This window comes from Papio anubis, chromosome 13 (genome assembly GCF_008728515.1).
Source record: "Papio anubis isolate 15944 chromosome 13, Panubis1.0, whole genome shotgun sequence".
NCBI classification, from domain to species: Eukaryota; Metazoa; Chordata; class Mammalia; order Primates; family Cercopithecidae; genus Papio; species Papio anubis.
This window is the reverse complement of record NC_044988.1, coordinates 65,914,244-65,929,966: the sequence shown is the minus strand read 5'-3', so window position 1 is coordinate 65,929,966 and position 15,723 is coordinate 65,914,244. Positions and strand designations below refer to the sequence as shown.

General features: G+C 40.3%; 1 protein-coding gene and 1 pseudogene across 3 annotated transcripts in view; one reads left to right on the top strand and one right to left on the bottom strand.

Annotated features, from left to right (window-relative positions):
- Positions 1-15,723, top strand: part of SLC25A51 (solute carrier family 25 member 51) — a 44,310-nt gene that overhangs the window by 21,052 nt on the left and 7,535 nt on the right. The window lies entirely within an intron of this gene.
- On the bottom strand, positions 1,780-4,007 carry LOC100999400 (annotated as a pseudogene). Its single transcript, XR_001895480.3, has 2 exons — positions 3,169-4,007; positions 1,780-3,019 (listed from the first exon to the last, which is right to left on the bottom strand). The product of XR_001895480.3 is annotated as a multifunctional protein ADE2-like (transcript).

Sequence of the window (15,723 nt, the reverse complement as noted above, 5' to 3'; positions counted from 1 at the left end):
AGTAGTTCCTTAATACTAGCACGTTCCTTTTTTGTGGTATTAATAGATTAACCTGTTAGTCTTTTTGTTGAGAAAACAGCACACTACCTTGACTTTTAGCAACTGAACCTGGGAATGTGGCAGGTAAAACATTCCTTTGTCTATCCATCTTATTTGGTCAAGAGGGTTTCATGTAAGTTTTTTTCCAGGTAGTTTAACTGCAAAGCTTTTTTTTGTTTGTTTTTTTTTTTGTTTTTTTGACAGGGTTTCTGTTGCCCAGGCTGGAGTGTAGTTGCACGATCATGGCTCACTGTAGCCTTGACTTCCTGGGCTCAAGCGATCCTTCCGCCTCAGCATCCTGAGTAGCTGGGACTACAGGCACGTGCCACCAAACCCAGCTAATTTTTGTAGAGATGGGGTTTCACCATGTTGCCCAGGCTGGTCTTGAACTCCTGGGCTCAAGCAGTCCGCCCACCTTGGCCTCCCAAAGGTCTGGGATTACAGGCGTGAGCCACCGCACCCGGCCACACATTTTATTTCTTAACGGTCTTCCTCATATAATAAACTTCCCTACTGAGTTTAAACTTTCTTGGTTTAGCTTCTCAGTACTTTCTGTTGTAATAGAGTACCCTCATGTAATGTTTACTCCCAAGTTAAATAGTCTGGATGTTTGTCCTTTTCAGTTTTTTGTTTGTTTGTTTGGTTGGTTGGTTTTTTGTAATACCTACTTTTGCTTTCAGAGCTGGTTAGGAGAGTGTGAAGCTTTAGCCACATTGTGAATTTGCTTGTTAAGTTTTAGGTTGTTTCCTGGCTTTAGAGATCGTTGGGATTGCCTGATAAGGACAGCAAGGTAAAGGAGCAGTCGCTTCTAAAAGTCCTGTTTTGGATGGAAATCCATCATAAAGAGAAAGTGCAATATCCTGAACTTGTAAATTTAGATTTGATAAAAAGGGTGTTTAATCATCATATCATCTGGTGAAATCTGTTAACCCACCCGTAGCAGCCTCTGTAGAGTTCTAGCAGCCACTGTAGAGTTCTAGACCTCCAGAGTGAGGAGTAGGTGTGACCAGGAACGGCCCTGGGGGATCTCTGCTTAGCTACAGAGCTCTCCCAATCCCCAAGAGACTGGCTTCCATCTTAAATCTTTTTATTTATTTATTTATTTATTTACTTATTTATTTAGAGATGGGGTTTCACTCTTGTTGACCAGGCTGGAGTGCAATGGCGTGATCTTGGCTCACTGCAACCTCCGACCCCTGGGTTCAAGCGATTCTCCTGCCTCAGCCTCCTGAGTAGCTGGGATTTCAGGCATGCGCCACCACGCCTGGCTAATTTTATATTTTTAGTAGAGACTGGGTTTCTCCATGTTGGTCAGGCTGGTCTCGAACTCCTGACCTCAGGTGATCTGCCTGCCTTGGCCTCCCAAAGTGCTGGGATTACAGGCATGAGCCACCGCGCCCAGCTACCTTAAATCTATCTGATGTTCCCAACTAGGAAATTTTTTCTCCAAATGATTGTATCTGATTTTAAAGTAGAAATTGAAGGTAAAATAGGATTTATCTCAGTTCTTATCTCCCTTCAATCTATTCTTCATATTTTCAATTTTTTTTTTTTTTTTTAAAGATGGTCTCTGTCGCCCAGGCTGGAGTGCAGTGGCGAAATCTCGGCTCACTGCAACCTCCACCTTCTGTGTTCAAGCAGTTCTCCTGCCTCAGCCTCCTGAGTAGCTGGGATTGCAGGCATCCGCCACCACACCCAGCTAAATTTTTATTTTTTCAGGAGACAGGCTTTTGCGCCGGGCTGGTCTCACACTCCTGACCTCAAGTGATCCACCTGCCTTGGCCTCCCAAAGTGCTGGGATTACAGGCATGAGCCACCATGCCCGGCCATCAGTAATTTTTTTAAAATGTCACTTCAATAAGTGCCTTTCCTCTGTCATAAAGACCAGACACCTTGCTGTGGCCTACAGGAGACAGGATGATCCAGCCCTTGCCTCCCTTGCTCTCATCTCTAGCTAAAACTGCACTGCTGTCTCTGCACTCCAGCCACTGGCACTTCCTGATTACTTGGGGCATGCTGTACTCATCTTGCTCCCAGCTTCTGCCCATGTAGGTGCCCTCTGCCCTCAGCACTACCTTTCTCTACTTGGTTTATAGACTGCTGTCCTTCAGATCTCGCTTGAAATGTCACTTCCTTGGGGAAGCTGGCTTACACTCTCAGGACTCGGTTAGGTTCCCCTGTCAGACTCCTCCTATGTCACCATGTTTCTATTTTTCACAGCACTTACCTGTTTTAATTACATCGTGAATAGTTTTTGTTTGGATCTTGGGGAGCATGTATTCACTAGTACATTTTATTTGTGTTCTCTAATTTAAAATTTTTTCATCTTGCTTGATTTTTCTGCAGCTAAATTAGAAATTTGTAGTTTTCCCCCTAAAAAATGCAATGATGTTCTTTCCGTGATTTTCTTGTCACCTTTCTTCCAAGAAATCCATGTGCTCAAAGTGCTTGCTTGCAGTTTGCCCCATAATAAGTCATTGTTTAATCCAAAGATCTGAGCAGCAAACTGAACTGATCCTTCTGGAGAAAGTATGGTTGAACAGCCGAGACCACTGGGTAGTTGAAGAGGAAACCACATATCCTGAACTCCTCAGTCTGGTGTGAGGGGAGGACAGCAGATAACTGAATGTGCAGTGTTCCCAAACATCACTGATCCCAAACCATTGCTTCTGCCTGCCACTGCCACAAATACAGTACGACTGCTACCCCTTCATACTCAGCTTTAATCCTCAGAGTTTCATCTGGTCCTTTATGTGCAGATGTTACTCGAAGTCCACATGGAATGCCAAAATTTCCACAGGCCTTGATTTTTTTCATGGTGACTAAGGTCAGAAGTAGAACCCATCAGTACTATAACACTGCACTGACTTTCTGATTTCAAAAGCAACTGTAATCTCTACAACCCATGCAAAGTTTTTCTGTACCATTTGGAACCCTTCAGGAGTTACACTGAAGCCTTGATACGACTGTTTATCTTTTGGCCAGAAGTGGTGGCTCACGCCTGTAATCCCAGCACTTTGGGAGGCTAAGGCAGGAGGATTGCTTGAGCCTGGGCAACATGGCAAGACTCCGTCTCTATTTTTTTTTAATAACATTTTTAAAAGGATGATTAAAAGACTGTCTTTCTGTATTGGCTTTGATCTCCTGATGGTCACTGTCTCTAGGAATCATTATCAATAACATCAGTGAGAACAATTTCTTTGCTGGTCACATCAACACCAAATTCATTCTTCATATCAACCAGTGTACAGTTCTAGGGGGCAACCAGGATGTCTCCAGTATTTCAAAACAACCTATGTGGCATGACTCATGATACTCACTTCAGTTTTATACCAAGTGCAGCAAAGCCAAATTTTGCTGCAGTTAGCTGTTCCCTAGACCACTGTGGGTCATGATTGGCATCATCCTTGAAAAACATCTCCATTTTAGGTGGGTAAAACTCATATCCTTTCTTGGCACCAGGATTTCTTTTGAGTAAAGAACCAGTTGCTATTCTTCTGCAAACCATTCAGTTGGAATTATTTCACACTGGGGCACAATGAAAGCTGTCTCCTCACATTTTCTGGTGAAAGCAGTTTTAATACCTGCTTCCTGTAACAACAGAAAAATGCAACTGGTAATTTTATTTGAGGTTGCAACTTTTCCTTCCAGGTGATTCTGACTGCATTTCCTGCTGTCATCTGGCCCTTAGACTGCAGGAGGACTTTTCCTGGCCTATTTAACAAACAATTCATAGACCTCTTTTGTTTTACCTTCACACAGTTTTTTAGCAATGTTCAGTACCTCAGCCATCACCGTTATCCTGAGTGGGATGAGAGTTGCACCCATGCTGAGAGGCAGAAATCTCTTGTGAATATTTGATACCTGTTGCTTTATTTATTTATTTATTGACACAGATTCTCAGTGTCACCTAGGCTAGAGTGCATTGGTGCAGTCTTGGCCCACTGCAGCCTCAGCCTCCCAGGCTCAAGCGATCCTCCCATCTCTTGCCAGTACCTGGGACCACAGGTTTGTGCCACCACACCCAGCTAAATTTTGTAATTTTTTGTAGAGACAGGGTTTCACCATGTTGCCTAGGCTGGTCTCAAACTTCTCAGCTCAAGTGATCCGCCCACCTCACCCTCCCAAAGTGCAGGGATTATAGGTGTGAGCCACCGTGCCTGGCTCTGTTGCCTCTTTAAAAAGCTAGTCCTGGCAGGGCACAGTGGCTCACACCTGCAATCTCAGCATTTTGGGTGGCCAAGACAGGAGGATCTCTTGAACCCAGGAGTTTGAGGGTTCAAGTCCAGCCTGGGCAATATAGTAAGAGCTTGTCTCAAAAAAAAAAAAAAATCAAGAATGATGGGACACATGGATATTCAGTATCACAGCATTCTGGAATATCCTATGAAATGACCAAATAAAGGTCAGCTTTCACTTGTTAATGGGTCATGGAGGTCATTTAAGGAAAAGGTACTTTTTACAATACATCTCAAAGTACTGAATTGTTTTAGCTTGGGCTTCAATAACAAAGTACCATAGACTGGATGACTTAAATCAGGGTTCCCCAACCCCCTGGGCCATGGACAGGTACACATCTGTTCAGAGCCAGGCCACGCAGCAGGAGGTGAGCAGTGGGTGAGCGAGCAGCCTGAGCTCTGCCTCCTGACAGATCAGTGGCAGCATTAGATTCTCATTGGAATGCAGACCCTATTGTGAACTGCAAGCAAGAGATCTAGATTGTGTACTCCTTATGAAAATCTAATGCCTGATGATCTGAGGTGGAACAGTTTCATCCCAAAACCATTGCCTCGCTCCACCTATCTGTGGAAATACTGTCTTCCATAAAACCAGCCCCTGGTGCCAAAAAGGTTGGGGACCACTGGCTTAAACAACATTTATTTTTCACAGTTCTGGAGGTTGGGAAGTCCAAGATAAGGAGCCAGCAGATTTGGTTCCTGGTGAGGGCCCTCTCTCTGGTTTGCAGAGGGCTGTCTTCTTGCTATCTCCTCACATAACGGAGAGAAAGTTCTATAAATTAGTTATCTTTATAAGATTACTAATCCCATCATGGGGCACCTCTCTCATGACCTTTAACCCTAATTACCACCCACAGGCCTCACTTCCATACACTATCACATTGGAAGTTAGGGCTTAAATATATGAGTTCAGTCCACAACATAAGCTGCATGATTGATGAGACTGTTCTTTATTCTCCTTTAGTTTCCAAACACTGCCAGCGATCCCTTACTCAGAAATGTCTAGCCAATTTGAGCTAAAACACTTGTGCGTGAGTCAGGATTCAGAGGTACAGGCACTCCATTTTTCTTATCCCTCCTGTCACTGTTTCTGAATTGTGGAACTCAGTTGAATGAAATGGACTAGGAAAAGCAAGAAGAAAGTATTGTTTAGTATAGTTTGTCGTGGGCCCCTGCTTTGTTACTGTTAGAAGCACCTTTAAGGCAGTGACTGTTTACACTATTTTAGGGCAGCTCGCCTCTATAGCTGCTCTGCCTTTCATCAACAGAAACAAACTCAGTTCAGGTACTCTTTATTAAGCAATTCCTTCCTTCTGATGTACACTAAAAAATGCGTTTAGTTACACTGAGATGCTCTCTATTTGTTTCAGATAATATGAAGAAAAATAATTATTTCTCTTTCAAGGGTCATCATATCTATAATAGGTGGTTTATAGTAAGTAGCTTTCTCGTTTCCTTGGGCAAAAGAAGCTTCAGAATTTTTCTTAACCCTCTCAGTTTTCTGGGGAAAGTGGCTAAACAAATTTCCAGCTTTTCTCGGGCTTCCCCTCCTCACTAAATAACAATGATAGAGTTCTGAGATGGACCAAGAGTAGGAAAAAGTGGGTACAGTTGGAAACTGAGGATATTTCATTTGTAATCTGTGCGTAAAATATGGAAGTAAAGAGTAAAAAGAATTAGGAGATGAGGGCCTCAGTTTGAAGATACAGTTGATTTGGTTTTTGGTAGAGATGGGGTCTTGCTATGTTGCCTAGGCTGGTCTCAAACTCCTGACCTCAAGTGATCCTCCCGCCTCAGCCTCCCAAAGTGCTGGGATTATAGGCCTGAGCCACCATGCCCAACCAGCAACAGGTTTTATATACCTTGAGAAAGTTAAAGGGGAGTCCAAGAAGATTAAAGTTTTGCTGTTGCTATCTAGAGCTCTTGAAAGCTTCTGCCACTTGTGATCAAAGAACAGGAATGCATGTTGTTTGTGTCTGGGAGCAATACCACACCTATTTGAGTCTATTTCAACTCAAACTAGAGGAAAGCAGAATCCCCAATAATTTCAATTTGTGCCTTTTACAGTTTTTTCCTCATTTATTTAGCGAATTTGTATTACACCTACTCAGTATTGTAAAACTGCCATTTCAGGACAAATCATTTTTAGTTAAGAGGTTCTAAAATTATGGAAAATAAAGAGCATTGGCTGCCCCAGACAAGTTCCAAAGTAAAAATTAAATATCCCTTGATTGCTCCATTACCTCCCAGGCTGGATTAGGTCCCTTCTGTGCCAAGTGATAACTGTTTCTTGCCTGTCTCTAACTGCATGTTTGTACTGTATCTCCCAGGACAGTGTGATCTCCTTGAGGGCAGGGTCTGTTTTTCAGATTTCTGTATCCACAGATTAGAGGTTCTCATAATAAATGTATTTAATGAAGTAATGAATCTGATCTCTGATATTTTCTTTATCAATTATTCTCCTTGTTTCAGAAACGCTTTTAATTTCTGAAGAATTTCTTTTAGAAATCATCAAGAGGAATACATAATGGATAATTTCACTTATATGAAGTTCTAGAAGAGGAAAATCTATAGCAGGAAAAAAAAAGAACAGTGGTTCCCTCTGGGAGGATAGGGGCAGAAGTTCACCTGGAGGAGGCAGGAGAGAACTTGCTGGGATGGTGCTCGTGGTCTATATGTTGACAGGAGTTTGGGTTACAAAGGTGTATACATTTATATAAATTTAAGTAATGTAGAGTTAATCTGTGTACTTCATTGTATGTAAATTTTATAACAACAACAAAAAAACAAATTTTAAACTCTAGTCAATGATGTGCATGTGAGGACTTTTAGAAGGGTGAGTACAGGTGTCAGCAATCTAAAATGCATCAAAAAATAAGATGGATTAGGCTGGGCGCAGTGGCTCGTGCCTGTAAATCCCAGCACTTGGAGGCCAAGACAGGTGGATCACCTGAGGTCAGGAATTCGAGACCAGGCTGGTCAACATGGTGAAACCCCGTCTCTACTAAAAATACAAAAATTAGCCAGGCATGATGGTGGGTGCCTATAATCGCAGCTACTTGGGAGGCTGAATCAGGAGAATCACTTGAACCTGGGAGACAGAGGTTGCAGTGAGCCGAGATTGCACCACTGCACTCCAGCCTGAGTGACAGAGAGAGACTCTGTCTCAAAAAAAAAAAAAAAAAAATTAAGATGCACTGATGGATCTAGTTAGTTAAGGGATAAAATAAGTAAAATATTAATGGTAAAACCTTGGTAAACAATGTTCACTGTAAAATTCTTTTAACTTTGCTATTTGGATATTTTCATAATAAAATGTTGCGAAAAAGCATTAGGGGATTTATCATTATTGCTGAATACTTGAGAAACTCAGTTTAACTCTTTTAGTATGCTATTCTTAGATTGCTATGAAGTTAGATACCACTGAAATACGTGCAAGAAGGGAATACAAGCCTGTGGCCTAGCAATTTACTTGTCTTCCCCACTAATGATAATAATACAGCAGTTCCCACTCAGGTCTGGACTATCCCACCGACACAGACAGGGCTGATGGCTAAAACAGAGGCTAATCTTTCAAACATTCTTTTCCGTCATGGTGGCTCTCGGCCAGGTCTCAGGGCACTTGGGAGGCTGAGGCAGCTGGTGAGGTCAGGAGAGCGAAACCATCCTGGGTAACATGGTGAAATCCCGCCTCTACTAAAAATACAAAAAAAATTAGCTGGGTGAGGTGGCGGGCGCCTGTAGTCCCAGCTACTCAGGAGGCTGAGGCAGGAGAATGGCGTGAACCCGGGAGGCGGAGCTTGCGGTGAGCCGAGATCGCGCCACTGTACTCCAGCCTAGGTGACAGTGAGACTAGGTCCCCCCCCCAAAAAAAAAATCTTTCCTAAGACTGCCCAGCGATAAGGGTAAGTCTACCCACCTCCTGACTAGCAGGGACCAGGCTGACCAGGAAAATTATGATTTTCCTGCAATACACTGCAACTTTCAATAAATGCCAGGAAATCTTTCTTTTAAGTACATACATTTATTAAGTATGCAAGAAAAAAACCATTTAGGTAATAACTGCTTAAGAATAAATGCAATGTGTCCAGAACAAATCTGATGCTCTGTATTTTAACTTTAAAAAAAATCACAGTTAAACTTGTATCCTTCATTTTACCCCCAACAAAAACTTTTTTATAGAGAAGGACTTTAACAAGTAATGTCAACAAGGCATTCTAAAATACTCATAAATTTAAACAGCTTGCAAGGAGACAACTTTTTTTTTTGAGACAGGGTCTTGCTCTGTCGCCCAGGCTGTAGTGCAGTGGCGTGATCTCAGCTTACTGCAACCTCTACCTCCCAGGTTCAAGTGATTCTCCTACCTCAGCCTCCTGAGTAGTTGGGACTACAGGCATGTACCACCACGCCCGGCTAATTTTTTGTATTTTTAGTAGAGACAGGGTTTTGCCCTGTTGGCCAGGCTAGTCTCGAACTCCTGACCTCAGGTGATCTGCCTGCCTCAGCCTCCCAAAGTACTGGGATTATAGGTGTGAGCTACTGCACCCGGCTCCCTGGAAACAACTACTTGAAAAAACAAAACAAAACTTTTTTTTAAGGCTAAAAAGTGTTTTGAGTTGTGTATGCCCTGCTTAAAGTTTCAGTTGTTCCTTTTCTGGATTTATTGCTATTGTTAGCAACAGTTGCAGCTATTTACAGTTCATACCAGGGAGTGTTAATTTCTGTAGCTGCTCTCTCATTTTGAGTTAAAAGATAAGCTACACAGTACCAGGTCTGTTCCTGAGAAGGTAAGAAATCTTAGCTTAGTTAACTGCCCAGTAATGTAAATATCATGTTTTTGTTTTGTTTTGTTTTTTGAGACGGAGTTTCGCTCTTGTTGCCCAGGCTGGAGTGCAATGGCGCGATCTCGGCTCTCTGCAACTTCCAACCCTCAGGTTCAAACAATTCTGCCTCAGCCTCCCGAGTAGCTGGGATTACAGGCATGCGCCACTACACCTGGCTAATTTTTGTACTTTTAGCAGAGATGGGGTTTCAACATTTTGACCAGGCTGGTCTCGAACTCCTGACCTCAGTTGATCCGCCTGCCTTGGCCTCTCAAAGTGCTAGGATTACAGGCATGAGCCACTGCACCCAGCCAATATCATGTTTTAATCAGGGAACTCTTAGCTCCAGTTAAAGAAGTGCAAACCTGATAATGTACTGACAATGATGTAGCTGAAGGGACATACTGTTCTTCTATACTGGCCTCAAAAAGGTAAGAGGTTCTCTAAATGGACTTCTGTTATCTACACAGAGATCCATGGCATCTGTCATCCATGGAAGCTCTAAACCTTAACTGCATTTTCTATATCAGTGGTTCTCACATTGTGGTCCCTAAGATCTATAGCATCAGTGGAGGACTAATTAGAAATGCAAAACTAGGGTTCCCACTCCAGACCTACAGAATCAGAAACTCTGGATGTGGACCCAGCAATCTGTATTTTAACACATTTTCCAGGTGATTCTAATGCACGATAAAATTTGAGGACCACTTTTTTTGTTCTCTGCCAAAAGGGAGGAGCCTGGAGGAGAACTCAGTGGACAGGCCCAGTGGTTGTTATACAAAAATTGGACTTTCCCAAGAGGGGATGAAATGCCATGAGGTAGGAGATAGCATGAAGTCTCTCCAAAGAATGAGAATGACACTCCCTGACTAGAACAAAGTCAGAGCTGATTTAATGCGGTATTACAGCAGATGCTTCTAACACTTGGTGAGAGGACAATGATAAAGCTCCCAAGAGTGCCTGCCCGTTGTCTTGAGTTCTCCTGTAGGGTGGGGGAGTCAGGGATAAGAACCTGATTCTAAGGCCTAAGATGGCAGTCTATTTCTGCCCAGCATACTCACTGGGACACACTGCCAAATAGAGATGATGCATAGTTTCCTTATCCTAGACACCAGATCACCACTGATGACTGATAACATCTCTGTTAATACATCTACCTTTACCCCATCAGGAACCAGGCAATCCTATAATTATCCCATTATTGTGGAAAAAAAAATATGTGATTGAAGCCACACAGATCAAGAGAGAAACTTCTAAGATTATGGCTCTGGAAGCCATAAACCTTAAGTTTTAAGCTTGCTTATCTTTGTCCTTTAATAATATTGTGGATTTTTTTTTTCGCCTGGTATGTAGTTTTTGCAATGCAGCAACCAACTGTACATAATGTTCCATAAATGTACATTGTCATGATTTAAATACCTGTTTCAAGTTGATATCGTAAATAGTTACTAGCTTTTATTTAGTTAGTTAGTTTTGAGACAGGGTCTCACTCTGTCACCCAGGCTGGAGTACAGTGGCATGATCAAGGCTCACTGCTGCCTCAACCTCTTGGGCTCAGGTGATCCGCCCACCTCACTGCCCGCCCCTCCCCTAACCTTCCCCAATAGCTGGAACTACAGGCTCGTGCCACCATGCCCAGCTAATTTTTTGTATTTTTTGTAGAGATGGGGTTTCACCACGTTGCCCAGGCTGTTCTCAAACTCCTGGGCCGAAGCAGTCTGCCCGCCTTGGCCTCCTAAAGTGCTAGGATTACAGGCATGAGCCACTGCGTCCGGCATTATTTGTTTTAAAAGTAGCATATGACAGCTATAAACCACAACAGCTAAGCCCTAGTAGATGAAGGTCTGGGGAATAAATGTACTTATGTGTTACAAGACAACTCTGAAAATGTTACTGGCCCTATACATGTAAGCAGCAGCTTTTCAACTTTTTCACAATGATATTAGAATAATTTTACCTAATTACAGAATACAGCTGCAATACATTTCTCTTACATTATGACACCTGTATTCACAATGTTCTACATAGTTTGTAAGCAGGAAACATTTTCTCACTGAATTATCAAAGCTGTATAGCAACTGAAGTTAGGCTATGAAGTCAGACAGAACCAGGTAGGAGTCTGACTCTGAAACTTACTAGGTATATGACTTTAGGTAAACTAAGCCTCAGTTTCTTCCTCTGTAAAATGGGAATAACTGTACCCACTTCATAAGAATGCCTTAAGGATTAAATAGTGCCTGTGAAGCGCTAAGGCTAGTACCCAACACTAGCATACAGTAAGCAAACAGAACAATAGCCCCTAAAGATGTCTATATCCTTAATACTCAGAACTTGTATGTAATGTTAAGGGCAAGTGTTAGTTAAGGTTGTAAATGGAATTAAGTTTGCTAATCAGCTGGCCTGAAAATGGAGAGATTATCCTGCATTATGCAGTGGGCCCAATGTAATCACAAAGGTCAGTGTAAGTGAAAGAGGGAGGCTAGAGAATAAATGTCAGTGTCAGAGAAAGAGATCAGAATATGCTATGTTTGGCTAGGCACGGTGGCTCACACCTATAATCCCAGCACTTTGGGAGGCTGAGGCAGGAGGATCACTTGAGCCCAGGAGTTTGTGCCCAGTCTGGGCAACATAGTGAGACCCTGTCTGTACAAGAATAAAAAAAATTAAGTAAATTTTTTTTAAAAAAATAATACGCTTTTCTGCTGGCTTTGAAGGAAGAAGGGGCAATGAACCAAGGAATGCAGGTGGCCTCTAGATGCTGGAAAAGGCAAGGAAATGAATTCTCCCCTTAAGCTCCCAGAGGAAACACAGCCCCACCAACACCTTGATTTCAGCCCAGTGAGATCCATTTCTGACCTCCAGAACTGTAACATAAATTTTTGTTGTTTTAAATAACTGAGTTTGGTAATTTGTTACAGCTGCAATAGAAAACAGATATATATTGTTGATTCATTATTATTAATGCATGCCAAATAATTATTTCCCTTTCAATTAAAAATATATTTCTAAATAGCCCAAAATATGTCAGTCATAAAGATAACAAAATGGTGATAATTAGTGCTATAGTTAGTTAAATCAGTTTATCTGAATGATTAATTTCACAAAATAATTTGAGTTCAAAGGGATTCACTCTTTTTTTAATCTCCAATGATTTACCAAAAAGAGTGTCCCAGATATGATTATAATATTCTGGTGAATGAAAATAATCTGGCAAAATTAACCATCAATCACACTGTTAAGTAATACAACAAGAAAATGAAATTCTCGGGAACACTGTGAAAAATAGCATGTTCTAAGTTTATATAAGATTCAGTCACTGTAAACAGCTTGACAAAAGTAAAAATCTAAGAATGATGCTTCCTATTGATAAGAATACAATTTTCACTGAATAAAGAACTAATTTTAAAAACTCTACAAAACATATTCATACCAAATAAACTTGTAAATGGCTAGAACATTAGTGAACATATGTGAAAAATGCAATCTTAGTAAATGTGTTTTTAGTGTAAAATGCCAATTCTACATTTTAGATAGTAGCCTTCCCAAGATGAAATGTCCGTATACCAGCTGAGGCACAGTTTATCCCTGGAAGTACAGGAAGACATTTAGAACTTTAATTTTTAAAAACCATATCCTTTTAAACTTTCAATTTTCCTCTGTGTATGTTTTAAAATGTACTTAACAGATCAGTACAATAGTATACCCATCATTTATAGATAATCAGAATTTGGATCTTAAATATTTTCTGATGGAGAGTGCATGATTGAAAAAGTCCGGGATATCACTAACAAGAATTACCAAGCCACTTCCTTTGTCATAGCCTTGTACTTGATTTTGGTCTAAAAATGCAAATACAGGGAGTTCAAACAAAAAAATCTCCAGCAATTACTAAATCAAGTTTGCCGTCAACCTTTTAAACAGGTTAGCCACACACAAAGTGTGTCAAATGTTTCAAAGTAGCATTTATTTTTTAAAAAGCATGTTATGAGGTAGACTTATATCACATATTCACTGCATGTATAATATAAAGGTTTTTTTAAATTAAAACCTTATATTTTTATGTAGGTATGTATATAGATAAAACAAACTCATCTATAACTCTACATTCATCCATTTGAAAGACTCAAAACAATTCAATTAAAAAGGTAAAAATGATAGTTTTAGAAAGCTTTTGTAATTCTGAAATGAAGAACATTTGATCTGTCCAAAAATTTGTGGGAGCGAGGTGGTTTTAATTTTAGAAGTTATTTTACTAAATTATACATTTTATAGCTAATTCTGAATGAATGTGAATATCTTTATTAGAAGGTAAGTGAAAGATACTATAATTATTTTATTATTTTGTACCCATCATGTCAAAATGATTACATCTAAGTAGGACCAGCTACATAACTTGTGAGCACAGTACAAAATAAAAATGCAGTGCCTTTGTTCAAAAAGTTGAGAATTTCAAGATGGCTATAGCAGACCATTAAAGTAAGCATGAGGCCTTTCAACTTTTTTTTTTTTTTTTTTTTTCCCAGACAATCTCAATCTCACTCTGTTGCCCAGGCTGGAGCGCAGTGATGTGCTCTCAGCTTACTGCAGTCTCAACTTCCTGGGCTCAGGTGATCCTCCCACCTCAGTTTCCCAAGTAGCTGGGAGTATAGGTGCATGCCACCATGCCTGGCTAATTGTGTGTTCATTTTTTGTAGAAATGGGGTCTCATTATATTCCCCAGGCTGGTCTCAAACTCCCGGGCTCAAGCGATCTTCCTGCCTCAGCTTCCCAAAGTGCTGGGATTACAGGCATGAGCCACTGCACCCGGCCTACATGGAACCTTTCTAAGTATGGGGCACTATGTAACTGCACATGTGCAACCCCTTTAAAGCCAGCCCTGAACAGAAGTCTCTTTCAGCTACAGCTATGGAATACCAAGACGATAGTTATCTTTGTCCCTTGAGTTCCCAGTACTAAACTAGGCATATAATAGCTATTCAAATGTTTGTGGAATGAAAAACTGAGTCTTAACTTGCAGTTTGCCAAGTCAATGAGAAATGTTTGGTTGCTTATGGTTAGAACAAATCTTACCCTGATGAATATAGTCTGTTAATTATAATAATAAATGATGGATTCATCTATTACTGAATAATCTGCACACTGCATTCTGCTGGCGTCATGAGAGCTTGAAGCCACATATGGTGAAGGTTCATTTGATTAATTCAACAAATATTTATTGAATAACTACTCTGTGTCAAGTCCTGTACCAGGCACTGAGAATACAAGAATAAATAAAACCGTCTGCCCTCAAGGAGCTTACAGTCTAGCATAGGAACTTAAAACACCTCAGAACCTACTGAGAAAACTCTGGTTATCTAGTATATTATCTAGAATACTCCAAATTTCCTAAAAATGTGAATCTAAAATTTATCAGAAAACACAGTTGGGCAATTGAAGATGCAGTGAAATTTAAAAGAAAATTCAAATATTCACCCTTTAATGTAAAAACCATGAAATCTAAATGAGGGAGAAACTTAAGAAAGCTGAAAATTCTACCTATTTTAAAGACTTTGGACCAGATTTAAACTTCAAAAATTATTTTATTATCTCTGGGTGACATTTTCATTTATAATGGCATTTATATACACATACATATAGGAGGTGTATGTGAGATATATTCCTTGGGGCTTTTGATAAAACCCATATCTTTATCCCTAGTTCATTTACAACTAAAGAGAGCAGCATAATGGTAACTTTGAGATTTTCCTTTTGATAGTAATTTCCATTAACATTTGGGAGAAATTCTTAGGACATGATTTAGAATCATTTCTAGAATATAAATTTCAGTATAATCTTATTCTATAATGAGATAAAACTGTGTCTTTGTAACAATATTTGATAATTTAAGCCTATGTTTTTATGGTTATTGAAAAAGTTTAATGGCATCCAAAATACTCTTTTGTCTATCTGAATTTTTTTCCTGTACTCTTCTTCTTTTTTCTTAAAAGCATGATAGACCCCTCTGCAAATACAGAGCCTTTGTTGTTGCTTTGCTGTACTTTGGTACATTGCTGTTTATTCCTTAATCTAGCAGCATCCTTAGTTTGTAGTATATCTTACTTAGTTGCAACTAAAAAAAATTGGTGGCCTAGGCTTTAACTGGGAGTTTCTATTATCTAGAAGGTTACTGGGAACCTTTCAGAAAAGTGGAAAGCAACCAAAAGAGCTGTCTCAAAGACTGTGCCCCCCAGAGTTTTTCCAGCTCTTACTGTAGACACTCTGAACAGGCACAGTTATCTCAAGTCCAAGCTCATAACAGCATATTAGAAGAAAGTGGGGAGCCTGTTAGAGGCAGGCATATTGATAGTGTGGGAGGAGACATAGCAAATTACTTAGCAGATATTTAAAAAATTTTTAAATCCAACAGCAGTCTGAGGCAAATGATTCTGTATACCTCAGGGCTGAGAGAATCACTTTATAACATATTTGTTATAGCCCTTTACATTTTACGAAGTGTTTTACATACATCAGAGCTGGATACTTATAATAATACATTATGAATATAACTTTAACTTTTCATTATGAAAATGTGAATTATACTGAGCATGATGTTTAAGAAGAAGGCAGGAAGGTATACTAACATA